The sequence below is a fragment of the Eriocheir sinensis genome, unplaced genomic scaffold (genome assembly GCF_024679095.1).
Source record: "Eriocheir sinensis breed Jianghai 21 unplaced genomic scaffold, ASM2467909v1 Scaffold171, whole genome shotgun sequence".
Classification (NCBI taxonomy): domain Eukaryota; kingdom Metazoa; phylum Arthropoda; class Malacostraca; order Decapoda; family Varunidae; genus Eriocheir; species Eriocheir sinensis.
The window spans coordinates 67,788-86,399 of record NW_026111084.1 but is presented as its reverse complement, the minus strand read 5'-3'; positions in this window follow the sequence as shown (position 1 = coordinate 86,399).

The window sequence follows — 18,612 nt, the reverse complement described above, 5'->3', positions numbered from 1 at the left end:
GGAAGCTGATTTAGTAAGAGATGTGATGTAAAGTTTCCACTTGAGATTTCGAGCTAAGGATAGACCGAGGATATTTGGTGTTGAAGAAGGTGACAGCTGGGTGTTGTCGAAGAATAGGGGATTGGTGTTTGGAAGATTGTGTCGAGTTGATAGGTGGAGAAAATGGGTTTTTGAGGCATTGGAGGACACAAGGTTCCTTTTACCCCAATCGGAAATGATAGCAAGGTCTAAGGTTAAGCGTTCTGCAGCCTCCAGTCTGGAGTCTTGTAATTCCTGTTGAGAGGGTCTTCTGTTGAAAGAAGTTGAATAATGCGTATGAGTGGATAGGACAGTTTGTTATGGAAAGAAGATCATTGATGAATGACAGGAAGAGAGTGGTTGATAGGACAGAGCCCTGTGGAACACCACTGTTGATAAGTTTAGGGGAAGAACAGTGACCGTCTACCACAGCTGAGATAGAGCGGCAGGAAAGGAAACTGGAGATAAAGGAACAGAGAGAAGGATGGAATCCGAAAGAGGGCAGTTTAGAGAGCAAAGATTTGTGCCAAACTCTATCGTAAGCTTCCGATATGTCTAGAGCAAGAGAGAGTTTCACCGAAACGGCTAAGAGAGGATGACCAAGAGTCAGTTAAGAGAGCAAGAAGATCCCCAGTAGAACAGAGACAAGCCAGTCCTCGTCGACAGACCGACTTGGTCGGCTGGATTTCGATCGGTGATAGAGTCGGTCTGTCGGCTCCCTGCTACGGGCCGCTTTTGGCAAAGGCCCGTGCTCCCTCGTGCAAGAGTGAGCAATCCTCCTCCCTCCCCCCAGTAGAACGCCCCTTGCGGAACCCATACTGGCGATCAGATAGGTTATTATTATTATTATTATTATTATTATTATTAGTAGTAGTAGTAGTAGTAGTAGTAGTAGTAGTAATAGTAATAGTAGTTGTAGTAGTAGTATTGTTATTATTATTATCATTATAATTAGTAGGCTAGTAGTTGTGTTCACAGGAATGATACCCGCCCAGATCTCAGTGAATCTTTGAAAGGGCGCAATTTAGGTCCAAAGGGGGGTGGGGGTGGGGGGGGGGGGGAATGACCCCCCCCTGGATCCGCTACTGCATATGAGAATCTAGGGAACTAAATATTATAGCCTACCTTTTGAAATTTTGTGAGAAATGTTGTGCAGTACAACTGTTAATACAACAAACATTATGGGTTGTTGTTTAGGGTAAAATAATCTTGTACTTATTTTTTGGAAACACTTTTCGGTCTCATCATGTATCATAACTACATTATGATCTGCATTCATGAGAACATAGTTTTTCGAAAATAACATTTGAGGAAAAAGTCCGCCGTGGATTAAAATGCATCTATGGTCATGAATATTTTATATATATATATATATATATATATATATATATATATATATATATATATATATATATATATATATATATATATATATATATATATATATATATATATATATATATATATATATATTTGGTATCATATGAAAATTTCAAGCTGATCAGATGAAATGAAAAATTAAGAATATTATTTTTCGTAATTTTTATGAACATTTTGAATTAATTTCTCTCAGACATTTTTTTACTGATTTCCTTGTGACACGCACATCTGATACTTCATTGTTATTCTAACAGATGGTCAAGATGTTTTCTTGAAGACTAGTTTTGTTAATCTGTAATTTTTTTTTTAATTGTTTTGGAGAATTTTCCCATATATCAAAACTATGCTGTTTAAAAAATAAACATCTTGTAGAATATTAGTACGATATATGATCTTGTATGTCCTAAATTTTCATGAAAGTCGTGCAGAAAATAAAAGCAAACAAATATTTTTATGTTCATTTTGTACTAGTTTTGAGAAAAACGCGATTAAAGTTTTGCCAAAGTTCTTGGGCCCAGTGTAGGTACTATACTGTCAATGCTACTTTGATATGAATTTCATGGGATCAGTAATCACATATCAGTGAGTGCATAAAAGGATCAGGCACCTTGTCCCCCTTATAAATGTATTAATCGCTCAAAGGTGAGGGTGTCAGGGCGCGCCACGCCCCTCATTGTTGCAAGGTTCGATCAGTACTCTCCAGATGCATAGCTATCGGTTGGAAGTCCTTTGTCTGCCTTCCTCTTCTTCTCTATTGTCGTCTTCGGTGTAATTCTTGTCTTTTCTCTCATTTATAATTATTTTTCTATGTATTCATTTGTTCCAAACTTTTTTTATGAGCAGGTTGCGCTTTTCATATCCAAATTTTTTATTTTACTTGCCAGCCTATAGCGCCGGTAGGCTCTCTTGAAGGGTCTAGAACTCTAGATGGTATTCGGCCCCAGCCCGTTATGGCGCAGGCATGTGTTTTATTAGTGGCGCCATCTTTTCTTGGCTCATGCTGCCCCGGAGCTCGTTCTTGATTCACTTGGACGGTTTCCTCTAGAGTCCGGGTTGATGGGTGGTCTTCAGGACAGCATGTGGGTAGTTTCAAGCCACACGGCGGTGACTGAAAAATCCCAGGTGGTAGCGGCATATTCGAGCCCGCGTCATCCACCACGCAATGAATGCGGGGCACGCACGCTAACCACTCAGCCACCGCCTACCCAAATTATGTTCTAAAACTGTTACATGGGTTACAAACTTCAGCCTGAAGATTGTTGCATGTTTGATTTTTCAACATTTATTCCATACTTTGGCATGCCAGCTAATGCGCCGCAGTCAGCGTGCCACGCCCACACAGTAGCCATTTAAATCTCCTCGCTATTGACATTTAAATGTATGTTTGACCGAAAAAAGATCTACCAAACGAAAACCAAAGGAGAGGATGTTGCCATAGACCATGTAACTCAATTTCGTATTTTTTGAAAATTATTTTCGTATTTTCAGGGAGGACTCTTCCCTTAAACAATACGTCGAAAAAGGCTGGTATTTTGGGGGAGTATGTTTGAGACCCAGACCTGATTAGTAAAAATATGCTTACGTGCCAAATGTGGATGATTACGGCACTTGTTGGAGTAACTTTAGGGTAGACCTCGATAAAACACACGGGCACAGGTAGCGAGGCTAGGCGTGTCATCATATTAATTTGCAACTCCTCACAATCATGTCGAGACGTCGACGTAACGTCTAACTATGAAGTAGTATTTATCACTGTCCCAAACGGCAGTTCTGTCTTTTTGCCTCACACACACACACACACACACACAAACACACACAAACACACACCTGCATATTTAACATAGAACAGTGGTTCTTAGTCATGTTATCACCGCGCCGCTCTGGTAGGCTATTTGGTTCACCCCTGCACGCCCCCCAGTACTTGGTTTATCCCTCAAATAGCTACATGATCATTCCATCCACATATCCTGGCATTTTTTTCTCAACGCCCCCTCTCATCTTTTATCAAACTGATAATATTATAAAATATAACTGGAAAAGTAGCATTTTGCCGCAGACTTTTTTTGCAAGAATTCTTTAGTGGCAAAATGGTTAAGAACCATTGCTTCTTGTTACATGCATATACCATGCAGTACTAATGGCAGTATTTTCCATGCAGAGGTTAAAAATTTTCCTTAGAGTAAAATTTTTTCGCAAATATTTTCATATGAGCATCAACTCCATGTGTAGGGCTGAAATATTGTTACAGTGTGTGTGTGTGTGTGTGTGTGTGTGTGTGTATGTGTGTGTGAAAGGCAGAAAGACAAAACAAAGAGACTAATACGACAAGGTTAAACGTCGACGTCTCGATATGATTGAGAGGAGGTGCAAATTAATATGATGACACGCCTGGCCTCGCTACCTGTGCCCTTATGTTTTAGCGAAGTTTGCCCTAAAGTTACTCCTACAAGTGCCGTAATCATCCGCATTTGGCACGTAGGTATTTTTTGCCAATCAGGTCCGGGTCTCAAACATCCTCCCCAAAAATTTCAGCGTTTATCGACGTTTTGTTTAAATGTTACTTTCGAAAAATCCCCTGAAACCAATAGTGGTGTTCTCATCACACTGCAGCCATCAGAATAATACATACTTGAGAAATGTGATGCCTTTCTTTCTTTGAATTCTTGTCGCACTTATTATTACAGCTATCCAGGAAACACTATTACGTATATATTACGTAGTATAAAGGTAACGGTTTTGTAACTTTTACGTAGCCAAGATACAGTTATTACGAAAATGTGTGGACTCCCAGGTGCGTCCTAAAAACGCATTTCACTACGTAACTCACGGCCTTTCTGCAGCCTTATGAAAACGTACCATTAACACGTTTTTATGACGCTTCTACTACCTTTTTACCACGTCCTCATCACCTTTTAACAACCCATTTACTACGTATCAATTACGTTTTTGCTACGTTATTGCTGCCCTTAGCGTGCATATAGCCACGACCTTCCTGCTACGTACCATTAGCTTTCTACAACGGTTCGTGCAACAGCTCCTTCCAGTACCTGTAGCCGGTGTGTCATAACTTATTTTCCTTTACTGCTTCAGTCACATAACCATATTATTTATCTATTTTTTATGCATATTATCACCAGTGAAAATCAATGGTAGTTCACTTGTAGATTAGCTGAGCCTTAAAATCTAAGTAAAGGGATTCAAACTGCAATCTTACCTACATTTTTTTTCTAATCACTAAGCTTCTATGGAGTTCAGGTATCAAATAGGGATTCTACTTTCATCAAAATAACTTTCTTATTGTATGGACAGAATAAGTGGCTTAACTAGCAAACTATATTATCCTATCTGCTCTCTGAAAATAAATCCGCCTTGTCAATAATTTGCACTCTGACATGATCCAAGTAAATATGTTATATTGTAATGCATATACTGATTTTCAAAAGAGAAAGGAGAAAAGCATGAATAGAATATCAGCTCACCACATCTCATTCTATCTTTGTTCATTTGCTGGTTAAGACCAACTTAGATTCTAAGGCTCAGGTAATCTTCTAGTAAGGAACTATTGATTTTCATTGTTGATTATATGGATAAAAAAAGAGGTAAAGAATATGGTTGAGACTGGAGCAGTAAAGGAAAATAAGAGTTATGACACACAGGTTACAGGTACTGGAAGGAGCTGCTGCACGAACCATTGTTCTAGCAACGGGCGGCCGTTCGACACAAGCTTGTGATTGATGATTGATTGATAGTTTATTGTCGCAAGTAAACAACATTAGAGAAGGGAGGAACATGCCATCCCAACCCTAGTAATACATGGGGAGGTGCGTTCGTGTGTGCGTGTCGGCGTGTGTCAACGGGCGCGAGTCTCTAGGTCTAGGGGCTGCGGCGGCGGCTACACATGCTCGTTTTGAATGATGAATTATGATACATACAATACTTATTTTGGCATTACCATGAGGTGATAACTGTGTCTCGTACATGACATTTGTTTATTTATTTTACTTTGGACAGACAATTCTTTTAGCTAATAAAGGAAAAAAACATACGTCCTTGAGTGAATGACGGTAACTCTGCTGGGTCTCTGAGTCTGTCAGACGTCACTCACTTCAACTTGCCTCAGCCCGTCCCCACACTACGCCCCACTGACTTTTTCCCCTTCCTTTTGAACATTCTAATTGCCTGCCTCTGTTTTACCATCAAGGATAAAGAAATACTGGAAAAGAAGTAATAACAGTTCAATTAACGGAGAGGGTCGACTAAAAGAAAGAATAGCCGAATTTCTGGCCATTTTTCTCCCCCCGCTTCCAAATGACTGTCTGTTTGTGGTCGAGGAATTAGCCTAATAGTAAAAACATAAAACTAGGTGGCTACTCTACGGTTTCAGAGCTGGTTATCTTTCCGCTTTTTTTCTCTCCATAATGGAAAAAAGAAATGAAGATTTATATGATTAGTTAACTAGACAAATTCATGATACGATTTTGATGGGGTGTTTTTTTTTTTTCTTGAATGCCAAAACGAGGATATATAAATGGAAATGCAAGTTGACTGATTGATTGTGTCTTATTCTCCGTCTTTCCTGCCCTGGTTATTTAGGTATTTATTTATTATCACGATGTAACGAATCGTTCTTCTAAGGGTATTGGCAATGTCTATAGTGTAATATTTGTGTTTCTTATCTCCGCATAAAAGCTCTCGCAGTCCCCGCCGCGCCGCCCCAGCAATGGATAAAATTGTTTCTGGTCAACCTATTTCCACCCCCTTGACGTATCAGAAACTTACTAATTAAAAAAAAGGTAATTCAAAGGCTCTCCACCATGGATGTGTCCGTGTGGGTCTTACTCATGTGGCAGAAATTCTCTCTCTCTCTCTCTCTCTCTCTCTCTCTCTCTCTCTCTCTCTCTCTCTCTCTCTCTCTCTCTCTGACACACTGACGAGCGACAGAGAGAGAGAGAGAGAGAGAGAGAGAGAGAGAGAGAGAGAGAGAGAGAGAGAGAGAGAGAGTTACCTCCGTTTTTTTTATACTCTTTCTTTTTACTTTCCAGTAGCTTCTTTTCACTCATTATTCACTATTGTTTTACACTATTGATTCGGTACCAGTACTTAGTGTTCATGAGCGTTATCATTGTTCAGATAAATGAGTACGATGCTAGGTGTTAGAAGCGCGAAAATTTGAAAACGTCGGAGCTTATTGGGTTAAATCGTAGACTTTGGGTGTGTCTCCCCGGAAGCAATCTTTAATGCTTTATTGCTTTATTATTGTGAAACGGTGCCGGAATAAATATTTAGAGGCTTCGAAAACGTTGTCGTGGAACATAACCCCCTATAATTAATGGGATGATAGGTTTGATATATGCGAATTCACATTATGCGAACTTTTTGTACAACGTAATCCTCGCATGTAACGAATACCTGTAGCAGTCACCGCTCAAATTCCGTGTTCCTTCCCCTCAGTGACAAGAAAATGGGGTGCTGCAAAGAGAGACTAAGATTCTCAGTGTTTTCATGTAATGTCCATCGTCACTGTGTCTGCCAGTCTGTCTTGTCGCGTCTTCATCGTTAACTTTCCTTGTATTCGTTTACCTTTGACTGTCCGTCCATGTTCTCTTGTCGTCCACTCGTACACATTGTTATACACATACACCCACACTTAAATGTTAACCTACACAAACAACATTCACACACACGCATACACAAACAAACACCTATCCTATGTGTTGTCCTTGTCGTAATGACCTTTGTGATTTTTGTCCAATAAAGTAACCCTGGCGGATATGACTTTCTCTATCCGTGAACCGATTAGCACTTAGAACACTCGCTATCACCAACATACCTGGGCCCGTATCCTCGACAACTATTAATACTAAACTTGGTATTAACTTTCGACTTTGGTATTAACTTCACTCTCAAAGTGTATCCTCAACAACTATTAGCCTAATACCTACTCTTAACTTTGGTATTAACTTGGGAGTGCTGGCGAGGACTTCTAAACACTTAATAGTAAAGTTAATAGTGAAACCCAGACCCAGACCCATATCAACATGGCCCCCGGACTTCCTCGTCCAGCCCGCCTCCGCAATTTAGAGTTTGATAGGGCGCTTTGGAACTGTATAACGATGGTGAACTTGTCAAGACATACATATTAGACCGTGCAGGAATGGAGTATGTGACTGATTTGGTGAGAAGAGAGCTACAAGATCCAGTTCAAAGGGAGCATTCCCGCACCCCGGGGTTGAAAGTGATTTTGACTTAAAGGTACTTGGCTACAGGAAAAATGCTGCAGTGTTCAAGTGATGAGTTAGGGGGTAAGCCAGAGTAGTGTAAGCAGGGTGATTGTGGAAACTCTGGCCGCCCTCAGTGACCCGTAGGTAGTCGGGAGGTTTATCCCCTCGATAGGGTGGAGATCCGTGTAAAGCAAGCAGAATTCTACCAACTTGCCGGTGTTGTGGGAGTGATAGACTGTACCCATGTGAAAATAATGGCACCAAAGGAAAACGATGTAGTTTATGTCAACAGAAAAAAAAATAAACATAGCTTGAACATACAATTAGTGTTTGATGCCTTTGTTATTGATTAAAATGTGAAATATTCGAGTTAAGGAAAACAAAACATGGGAAAAAAACTTATTTGTAGCAGAGAGGTACACACATGCAAATGAAAAAGATGACATTAAAATTGCATTAAAATGTCATTTAGAATATGATTTATAATTATTGCTGCCGGTTATTCATATTGAGATAATGGTGGTAAGAAAGCTTGTTAGAGACGTCTGCCAGTGAGGGAGGAGGAACGAAAGGTCAAAGTGACCACATCGTGAACATCATGACTTATGAGTGAAGTAAAACGAGGTTACTTGGTTTCTGTTTACAAAGTTCCAAGTGGAAAAACAACTTTATTGTGAATTCAGTGTATACTGTTCTGGAGTATTGTGTTTACTGAGTGAATTGGTGACCAATCTGTTGCTATTTGTGTCTTGCTTGAAGATATTCATCATTGGATTCAAAGCTATGGTATTAATGTGCAATAGTCATCATAACAAAATACGTAGTAATTAATTATATATGTCAACCTATTTATTTTCATGAGATCATGGTATGACCACTGAAAAACATAGATTTTTATCTTGGCTCCATTACAAATTCAGTATATAATTACTCTATTAGTGGAATCTAGTTTTCAGCATCTTTTTTATTATGCCAATATTCTAAGCACTCAGCTTGCAAACATGCTTAGGTTTATGTTGTCAGTTTGGGTCGGACTTATGTGAACACTTTACCAAGTGACCTAAGATTACTCAATGCTCGCAAAGCTATGGTATTAACGTGCAATGGTCATCATACCAAAATACGTAGTAATTAATTATATATGTCAACCTAATTATTTTCATGAGATCATGGTATGACCGCTGAAAACATAGCTTTTTTTATCTTAGCTCCATTACAAATTCAGTATATAATTATTCATATATTCAATAAAGTATTGGAATCCAGTTTTCAGCATCTTTTATTATTATGCCAATATTCTAAACACTCAGCTTGCAAACACGCTTAGGTTTATGTTGTCAGCTTGGGTCGGACTTAGGTGAACACTTTACCAAGTGACCTAAGATTACTCAATGCTACCCTATAGGTATACTACATCTTTGATTGTGAGTTCATCAGAGAGCACTGGAGAGCAGCATGAGTCTAATTAGGTGCTAATGAATATCCTGCCTGCATCACAGACTACATAAAATGCAAATATGATCAGTGCCTAAAGGTGTTATAAGCACCCATGACTGGGTGCCGGTGCAAATCTCCTCATTTAACACCGAGAAATTAATCTAGGCTCTAGGGAACTCGGAAAATCCAAGTTAGAGAGTGCTGGCTGTGGAGATTGAACCAGTGACCTTCGACATACAAAGCCATGTCTGTCAGTCGAGCCAATAAAGGTAAAGGTAAAGTTTGGGCATACGCTATAGCAGCGCGTGGCATCGGTGCTCATCTCCGTAACATTGGGCCTTGAGCCTGTGGTGAGAGGGAGCCCATTACCCCGGGACACAGGGCCAGTGTGACATCCGCTACCACAGTTTCCCAGGTAGTCATTTATCGACCAGCCTGAGAGGAGGATGATCAGCTGGGTGAGCTGCACGCCGACTGCCCAGGCCGGGATTCGAACCTGGGCCCGCGTAGAAGCCAGGCATGCTGACCACTAGACCACGGAGGCGTATTGGAGCCCAATCTCAAGTGAACCCACTCACAATGGCACACAATTTTTTTTCCGGTAAATTTTGTGCTTTGAATGAATTTGCTAATCATTTCTGTCGAAAAACAGCACAAATTATTTTCCACCCCTTCCACCCTAACCTCCTCAGTAATAAAAAAAAAAAATAAGTGACAAAATCATAGCCTTGAGGCAGTAATATTCAGCCCCAGCATCAAAAAATTATACTGCTGCCCTATGAAAGGCATCTCTTAACTCCGATGAAGTAGGTGGTGACTGGTGGAGCAGCTTCATTGTCATCCCTTGCAGTGGCAGGTGTCATTGGGCCAGCAGATGATGAAGCAGTGGCTGGTGTCATAGGGCCAGCAGATGATAAAACAGTGGCTGGTGTCATAGGGCCAGCAGATGATGAAGCAGTGGCTGGTGTCATTGGGCCAGCAGATATTGAAGCGGTGGCTGTTGCCGGAGCAGCTAATGGTATCTTTTCCACAAGTAAGGAACAATGTGCTGGGATGGTCTCTAGCAATACTGATAAAGTGTGTATCTACAAAGAATATGAATTTAAGGGTAATTAATAAATTGTTTTAATAAGAATATAAAAGTTTTTGCCAAAAACATACAGGCCAGTCAATATTTCACTGCTGCTTGACTGTTGCTGCTGTCCTATCCCTAGTACATCATGTCAATGCTGAATGGCTCTGGTACCCCTTCAAATACATGAGACGAGCAGCCTATGATGTCATACACCAGTTTATCTACCACAGTTAATGTCATAGTTATATAGGGAGGCGCCTGCGTATCGGTGGTGCCACATGTGTGGGCACTCAGGTGCTGGGAAAATGTCATTGTTATGATGGGGCAGGGGTAAACCAGTGTATGCTGTGAGGCCTTGGTGGAAGTTCCTGTCTGAACTGTGCAGCTAATCCCCATACAGTGAGGGCCTTTTACTCCCTCAGGGGCTGTGGAGCTGAGAGAGTGGTGTACATGAGTGGGAGAGTGTGATTGTGTGCCTGTCTTGGCTAAAACCCTTCACTGGGGGACGACAACCAAGGTATTAATATAGATAGATAGTCATTGACAGATGAACATTAAAAAAATTTCTATATCAAATATGCAGTTCACTGCTATGAACTTATTAACTTTAAGCTGAAATAAAGGCATTGTGGCCAGTATAGCTGCATTCTGTGAGCACATAAAAAACTAACTAATATATGTTTTACATTTAAAGACATAACAACTAAAAAAAATTACCAGTCTGCTGCTGCTCATTCTTGCACTTGGCAATGCAAGGCTTTGATTTTGTTGTACGTTGTACCAACGCCTCTCACAGTCATCCTGCGTACGGGGTCCACTCCCAGGGAAGGCACTGTCAGGGTATAAATGTGAAGCAAGTTTCTTAATCGTTTCACTATGGCATGCTTTTTATTTCCCATAACTTCTCCAGTAACATTTAATACATGCTGTGATGGAAAGCTAAATCAGTACCAATATTTTATTTACATGCATCATAAGACATTAACTTTTTAGTTGTTATGAACATGGCCATAAATACTACTTTTCATTACCTACTTTTCTAAAATGCTTTTCTCTAAGTAGGAGGATATTACACAATACAGCTATACAAAAAAATTCAAAGCATTAATCTTAATTCCATTCTTTTGAGTACTTCTAACCAAACATTATATCACCAGAAACTGTTTGACCAATGCTATCAAAATAATATTTTAATCTTACTTTACCATTCTCATCAAATCTACCTATTCCGATATAGTCTTAACATAAAATATTTGTAAAAGTGTTGAGAGCCTGGCATGCCCAACCCACCCACCCCCCCAAAAAAATCTAAATAAGGAATAAATAAAATAACAGGTAAATATGACTTGACTCTCTTATACTAACCTACCCTAACAAACTTGGGGACCTACCATGTTAGGTTAGGACGTGTTTGGTAGGACATGTTTAGCAGGAGTTGGTTTAGTTATGTTAGATTGTTGAGGGAGTGGGGGTTGCAGCAGAAATGGTCATGATGCTGCTATTCACATGGAGCAGTAGGAAAAAGTATGTCCTGTTTGGAAACTCTGTGGTTGTGTTTGTATACAAAAGACACATTTGACGAGGTTAGGTTAGTTTGCAAGTTACTTGAATCATGGATATTTGAATATGAAACAAAAAATAAAATAAAAGCGTTAACCTTAATTTCATTATCTTGAGTACATTCCAATCTAACATTATATCACCATAATCTGTTTGGCCAATGCTATAAATATACTATTTTAATCTTACTTTACCGTTCTCACGAAACCTACCTATTCCCATATAGTCTTGACATAGTGTCCATAGTCTGGCATGCCTAGCATCCCCCCCTAATAAAAATAAATAATAAACAAATAAAAATAAATAAAGAATAAAAAAGGGCAAATATGCCTTAACTATCTATACCAACCCCCTCTTCCCCCCCAACAAACTTGGCATGTTAAGTTAGGATGTGTTCGGTAGGACGGGGCAGGTTTGGCACTTGGGGACCTACCATGTTAGGTTAGGATGTGTCAGGTAGGACATGTTTAGCAGGAGTTGGTTTAGTTATGTTAGATTGTTGAGGGAGTGGGGGTTGCAGCAGAAATGGTCATGATGATGCTATTCACGTGAAGCAGTAGGAAAAAGTATGTTCTGTTTGGAAACTCTGTGGTTGTGTTTGTATACAAAAATACCCATTTGACGAGGTTAGGTTAGTTTGCAAGTTACTTGAATCATGAATATGTGAATATGTAACAAAAAAATAAAAGCATTAACCTTAATTTCATTATCTTGAGTACATTCCAATCTAACATTATATCACCATAATCTGTTTGACCAATGCTATAAATATACTATTTTAATCTTTACCATTCTCACAAAACCTACCCATTCCCATATAGTCTCGACATAAAGTACTTCTACAAGTGTCCATAGTCTGGACTGCCTAGCATCCCACCCCTAACCCAAATCAAAAAAAGAATAAACAAGTAAAAATAAATAAAGAATGAAAATAGGGCAATATGCCATAACTATCTATACCAACCCCTCTTCCCCCAACAAACTTGGCATGTTAGGTTAGGATGTGTTCGGTAGGACAGGGCAGGTTTGGCATGGTTAGGTTTAGTTATGTTAGGTTGTTGAGGGAGAGGGGGTTGTGGCAGAAATGGTCATAATGAAACTATTCAGATACAGAATGAAAAGGTATGTACTGTTTGGAAGGTCAGTGGTTGTGTTGTTATGCAAAAAATACCCAATTGATTAGGTTAGGTTAGTTTGTAAGCTGATTGAACCATGGATATGTGATTACTAACCTTGTTACAGCTTCTGCCACTTCAGTCCACGCTCTCTTCTTATCCTCAGGGGTGATACTCTTCCCATGACACCCTCTGATTATACGTATTTTTTCTTGAATTTGATGTAAGAAGACCGTTTCATCTGGCGACCAATTAAACTTACTCCTTTTCTGCGCTGGTTCTTCGGCCCGTAGATCATTGGGGCAGATGACGTGGTTATGGTGCGGTAATTTCAGCAGAGCAAGTCGTGACGCAGGCGGGGAGATACGGGTATTGACGAGTGACGGAGTAAAAACAGCCTTTGAGGCTGCTTCTATCTGCCACAAAACTCAGTATTTTCTTGTGTTTGCCATTTATTATGTTTCTGTTGTACATTTATACATCTTTTCTTTATTTTTCTTTTGAAATATATACTTAATTCATGTCGGATGTTTACGTTTTGCACAGAGGCGTCCTTAGCAACGAGCCCGCCATAAAGAAGAAGAAGAAGAAGATAATAGTAGCCAGGATTTGCTAATACCTACACTCAAAGTTGACGAGGATAGCTTTTACTCTTAATAATTTGAAACTATTGACTTTGATAGTAACTTTACGAGTAAAAGTTAATAGCTCTCGAGGATGCGGGCCCAGGTGTATATAATCTTCAAATTTAATATTTAATACATTAGGAAGCAGACTATACAATTTTTGTATAGAAAAAAATTACTGAGATTGAAAATTTATATAATCATATGCTAGAGCATGCTAGGACAATGAAGTGTAAAATTGACAGCAAAATTATAAAATCCAATACTTTTTTTTCTACTGAATCGCTAGATCCCAAAATATGAGTCATGAGGAAACAAAACTAGGCATTCCTTTTTCTCATAAAGGAAGAAATACATACACACAATCATTGCTTGAATCATATATGAAAAAAGATATACTTTCCTCTGAAAGCAAAATAATTTCACCAAATAAACTTATTCCAGTAGATAAGTGCCCTAATACATTAGGGACTAGATTAACAATGCCTAGGGACTATAGCGGATCTCCAAGATCCTATTAGAAAGTTGTGTGTAATGCAGTGGTTCCCAAACTGGGGAGGCATGAGCTGGATATATATATATATATATATATATATATATATATATATATATATATATATATATATATATATATATATATATATATATATATATATATATATATATATATATATATATATATATATATATAAACAATGGATAGTGGGGGCATGAGGATTTCCTAGAAATCAATAGAGGGCATCATGTAAAAAGTTTTTGAACCACTGGTGTGACGGAAGACATAAAGACATGAACACTCCGAAACAGTGTATATTTTAAGGAAATTTCACTGGGCGACATGACTTGAATATCCCAAACCCAGAGCTAAAATCAATGTATATAAATGATAAAGAGTTTAATAAAACTAAGTTATGTAAATATTAATATCAATGATCGAGGGATTTAATTCGAACTTTGCACGCTGTAATATCTTGTGTAATGTAATGCATCATTTTCTTTCAAAGAAATACAATAAACCAAGAATACACATTAACAAAACTTATGAGGAGGTACCTCGTGGTCCTATCAGTACCAAATTAACACATGTATTTATAGTTTTATACTGGAAATAATATACTTTTCTGGTAAATTACTCCATATCACAAAAATAGCAAAATATGCAATATAGAAAACAAAAAAGATTATTTAATCCACATGTGTATCAAAAGAAAGGAAATATGAAAATTAATTGCCACAAACGTTTTTTTTCAGAAACTCAAAAAAAAAAAAAAAGTTTAAATAAGAAGCAGCATGATCAAGAAACAAATAAAGACATTAAACTGAACTCTCCTTGGCAAAGAACTTCTTTATACAATGCCTATCTTGATATAATTCTTTGTCTGGAACTTTGTATCTGCGCTGTTTTTTTCTGGAGAAACTTTGCTACAGCGGGTCTAGGATCAAAGTGTGCTGTCCCACTACTGTTAAGGGCAATATACATCCGACTATTGATGGCCTCTCTTGAGTAGCTGGATTGTTTAGGGCCTTTGAGAATAGTATGGCATGAGACAGCTCGTTCAGGACCAGTACTGTGAGGGGTTAGTGAGACATAGGCTTGAACTAGTTTGGAAAACACAGTTCCGGATTGGGAGATTTTTAACATGTGGTAGAGTTTCCCTGTTCCGTCTGTAATGTTACCAGGAACAGGAAGGTTTTCAGAGGAAAAATGTCCAAGAACTTCATCAGAGAATTCAGTAATGCAATCTATTCCAAAAAGACCTTCTACAACCTTTCTTGTTGAGTTAATCATTTGTGCAGCTGTTTTTCCTTCGAGGAATACTTTAATTTGTTTTACTATGTCCTCTTGTTCCAGGTCAAGTCTTTGAGACAAATATTCCTTTGCACCTAAGACAATTTCAGTTCTAACACTTGATGTACTCCTCCTTGTTGAAACATAGTGATTGTGAGATATTCTTCTTCAACTTTCACTTGTTGAAGCTTCATGCTTTTCCCTCAGCTTTTCTTTCATACCTCCTGGATATGGACCAGCTTCCATTAATGTCACAGATGCAAGAGCAGCAGCTTTAGATACTTCAATATCACAGAGCGTGGCCACAGATTTCTGACTATCTTTTTGTAGCTTTTCAAACAGGCGAAGAAGATCAAGCATCAGTGCTGAATAAAACTCTTGGTCGCCACCTTCTTTCCAGAGTTTCAGAAAGCCATTTACTGTTGCTTTTTCATTTCGGGTGCTAATTTTTGATGTGGATACAGAATTTCAGTGTCCCCGTATGGATGGCAAATTCTTCCAAACTGATTCACACAGATTTAAAAGATGCTCGACAAATCTGACCTCAAAGTGCTCAGGAAACCTAAAAAAAGCAAAGCCTGATTCTGCAACAATTTTCTTAAGCTCATCTGTTAGAACTGCAGAAGCTCTGTAATAAGATGCTACAGCTTTGATATTTGTTCTCCAATGATTGATCTCAGTCACTGATGCCTCTGAATCAGAAAATGCTAGATCTGATCGATGTGCCACACACCATACACAAAAAAGATCTCTACCTAGATATTCATTTAGCTTGGCCCATAACCCAGACTTCCTTCCGATATTTGCACTTTCGCCATCTGTAGTCAATCCGGTCAGCTTCTTCTTTGCCACCTCGCCAATACCCAGGTATTTGAAATTAGTCAGTAAAGCATCCATTAATCCCTCAGCCCCACGTTTTTCGGAATGACTTTCACCAAGGAAAATGTTCTTCATGTTCTTTTCCCTCCCCACAAAACGAGCAGTAATAAATTTGTTATCAACTGAATATTTATCAACAGAACCATCAACTTGTAGTGAAAAGCAGTCAGAATCAATTATTTTTTGAACAGTAGCTTCCATAACTACTTCAGCAAACAGTGTCAAGCATCTCTCGATACACATTTGGATCTCGATAATGAAATGCAGATGCCGGTGGCTGAAAATCACAAAAGGATGCATCTAGCCCATATTCACGGTATACAGAGATCTGGTTGCTAGAATGCATTTTTGCCAGTGATCGGCTAGGCCATGAATTCGCAGATAATGTCATTTGCTTGCTGTCATTATGCACATCAACTGCTAACTCGATTAACTGGGATACAGTTTCAGCTTCATGTGACTTCATGATATTTACCCATGTGTGTTCATCAGACTGACTTAACTAGAGTTTTGGGGTCTCCTCTGCACAAACTGCAGCTTTGTGGACATTACTCTTCAGATGATCAATAATTATCTTCAGTTCCCTTTTGCCATCTGATCTCAAACCATCAGCCATTGGCACTTGTCCATTGCGTGCATACTTCTTTGCTTCTGAAATATGATTGTAGCACACTGTGCATTTTAAACCTTGTCGCCTTCCTAATCGCGTTTTCTCTAGTACATTAGGATATGAGGAAAGTAGCCAAAAAAAAAATCAACCTTGCATCCTTTATACCACTCAGTCTCTGTACACTCCTCCTTCTGTGTGAGAATATCACATCTAGATGAAGTTTCTGTAACTCCTGTTATTTTCGTTGCTGGGCATGCTGGCGTTATATCACGGCTGCCCTCTTTACCACCACCTCTCTGTGTAAAATTGTCAGACCCAGTTAACGGGGTCACTAAATCTCTAGAAGGTGTCTCATCAGAACTGAGAGATATTGATCCAGCTGGTCTTTTTTTTGCTGTAGCTGGAACACTGAAATAATCTGTGATACGTTTAGCCATGCTTGAGACTTGAGTCTTGACTCTTGAGTTCTTTTAATTACTGAAAAGTGAAAAATATAAATGAATAATATTTTGTGATAATCTACTACCAAACTCGAAATATAATTTCACCTAATAATAATAATAATAATAATAATAATAATAATAATAATAATAATAATAATAATAATAAAATAACAACAACAATAATAATAATAATAATAATAATAATAATAATAATAATAATAATAATAACAACACCAACATCAGCCCTATCTTATACTTCTAAGTCACACTGAGGCAAATAAATTGATGAAATGGTCCTTTAAATATGTGCTTAATCAATAATCATATTAAATATTAACGGATCTAGACTTAGTGAGGCGCCTTTTTATTAAACTACACCAGCTGACCCGGGTCCATGATGGGGTATAAGGACTTACTAGGCTGTTTTCCTTATGTCTGGCTACTTAAATAATCTGGGAGGAAGGCCTAGACATAACACAGGACCCAGGGGCCCTTTTCTCTCATATACTGGCAAGAGCACGTTACAGCCGGCGGCGGGGGACACGCCCTCCCACTTTTCCCAACTCTCACCGTCATTCCTGTAAGAAAAAAATAAATAAATAAAAAAAAAATCCTTTACGACACACCACGCCACAGAAGCACTCCCTCCTATGTGTAATACTCCCAAGCAGATTGTGAGGCTCTAAGCCAGGGGTTCTTAACCAGGGGTATCCATACCCCTTACGGGCCTTACCCCTTACGGGTCTGGGAAGTGAATATTTGGGGTGTGTTACTCGATCTCTGGCAGACAAGTTATAGGACTTCTGATGAAGATTATTTTGACAGGCAAGTTAAGAGGCTATGGGGTCATATTGGGCAATCCAGTGGGGTTCTGAAACGATTCAAACCTTCAGAAGATTGAGAACCCCTGCTCTATGCTGTAGCTAAATTCGGCACTGATATTAAAAGTAACAAAATGTTTTCCTACCTCTCGGGACAACCACAGTCAGGTGGACTTTAAAAACAAACAAGTAACATTCGTATCTGCTGTACATAGCTACATGATGGAAAACTTCCACCATTATATGCTTGGCTGTTTATTTCATCATATATGTATTATTATTATTTTGATAATTTATTATGCTTTAATAAACTATCATACTCTATGTAAAAACACTGAAATCAGTAAGGGAGAAAATTTCAATATTAACGAATTTTCAAATGAAAGAAAACGGAGATAGAAGGCCAATGCAAGAGCTGTCTTAAATTTACAAAAATTTCCTCATAAAGTTTGAGGATTTGATCTGGTCGCCCAGTACTTAAAAAATCGCTTTACTGGGCGACCATTTTTCATCACTGGGCGACCAAATGATCGCCCAGTTATAATGTAAAAAAATGCACTGCTCCGAAAGGGTAATCAAATAACCATTTTTATTAATTAATGTGAAATTACAGAGACAAGTGAGAACTAATCTTTTTT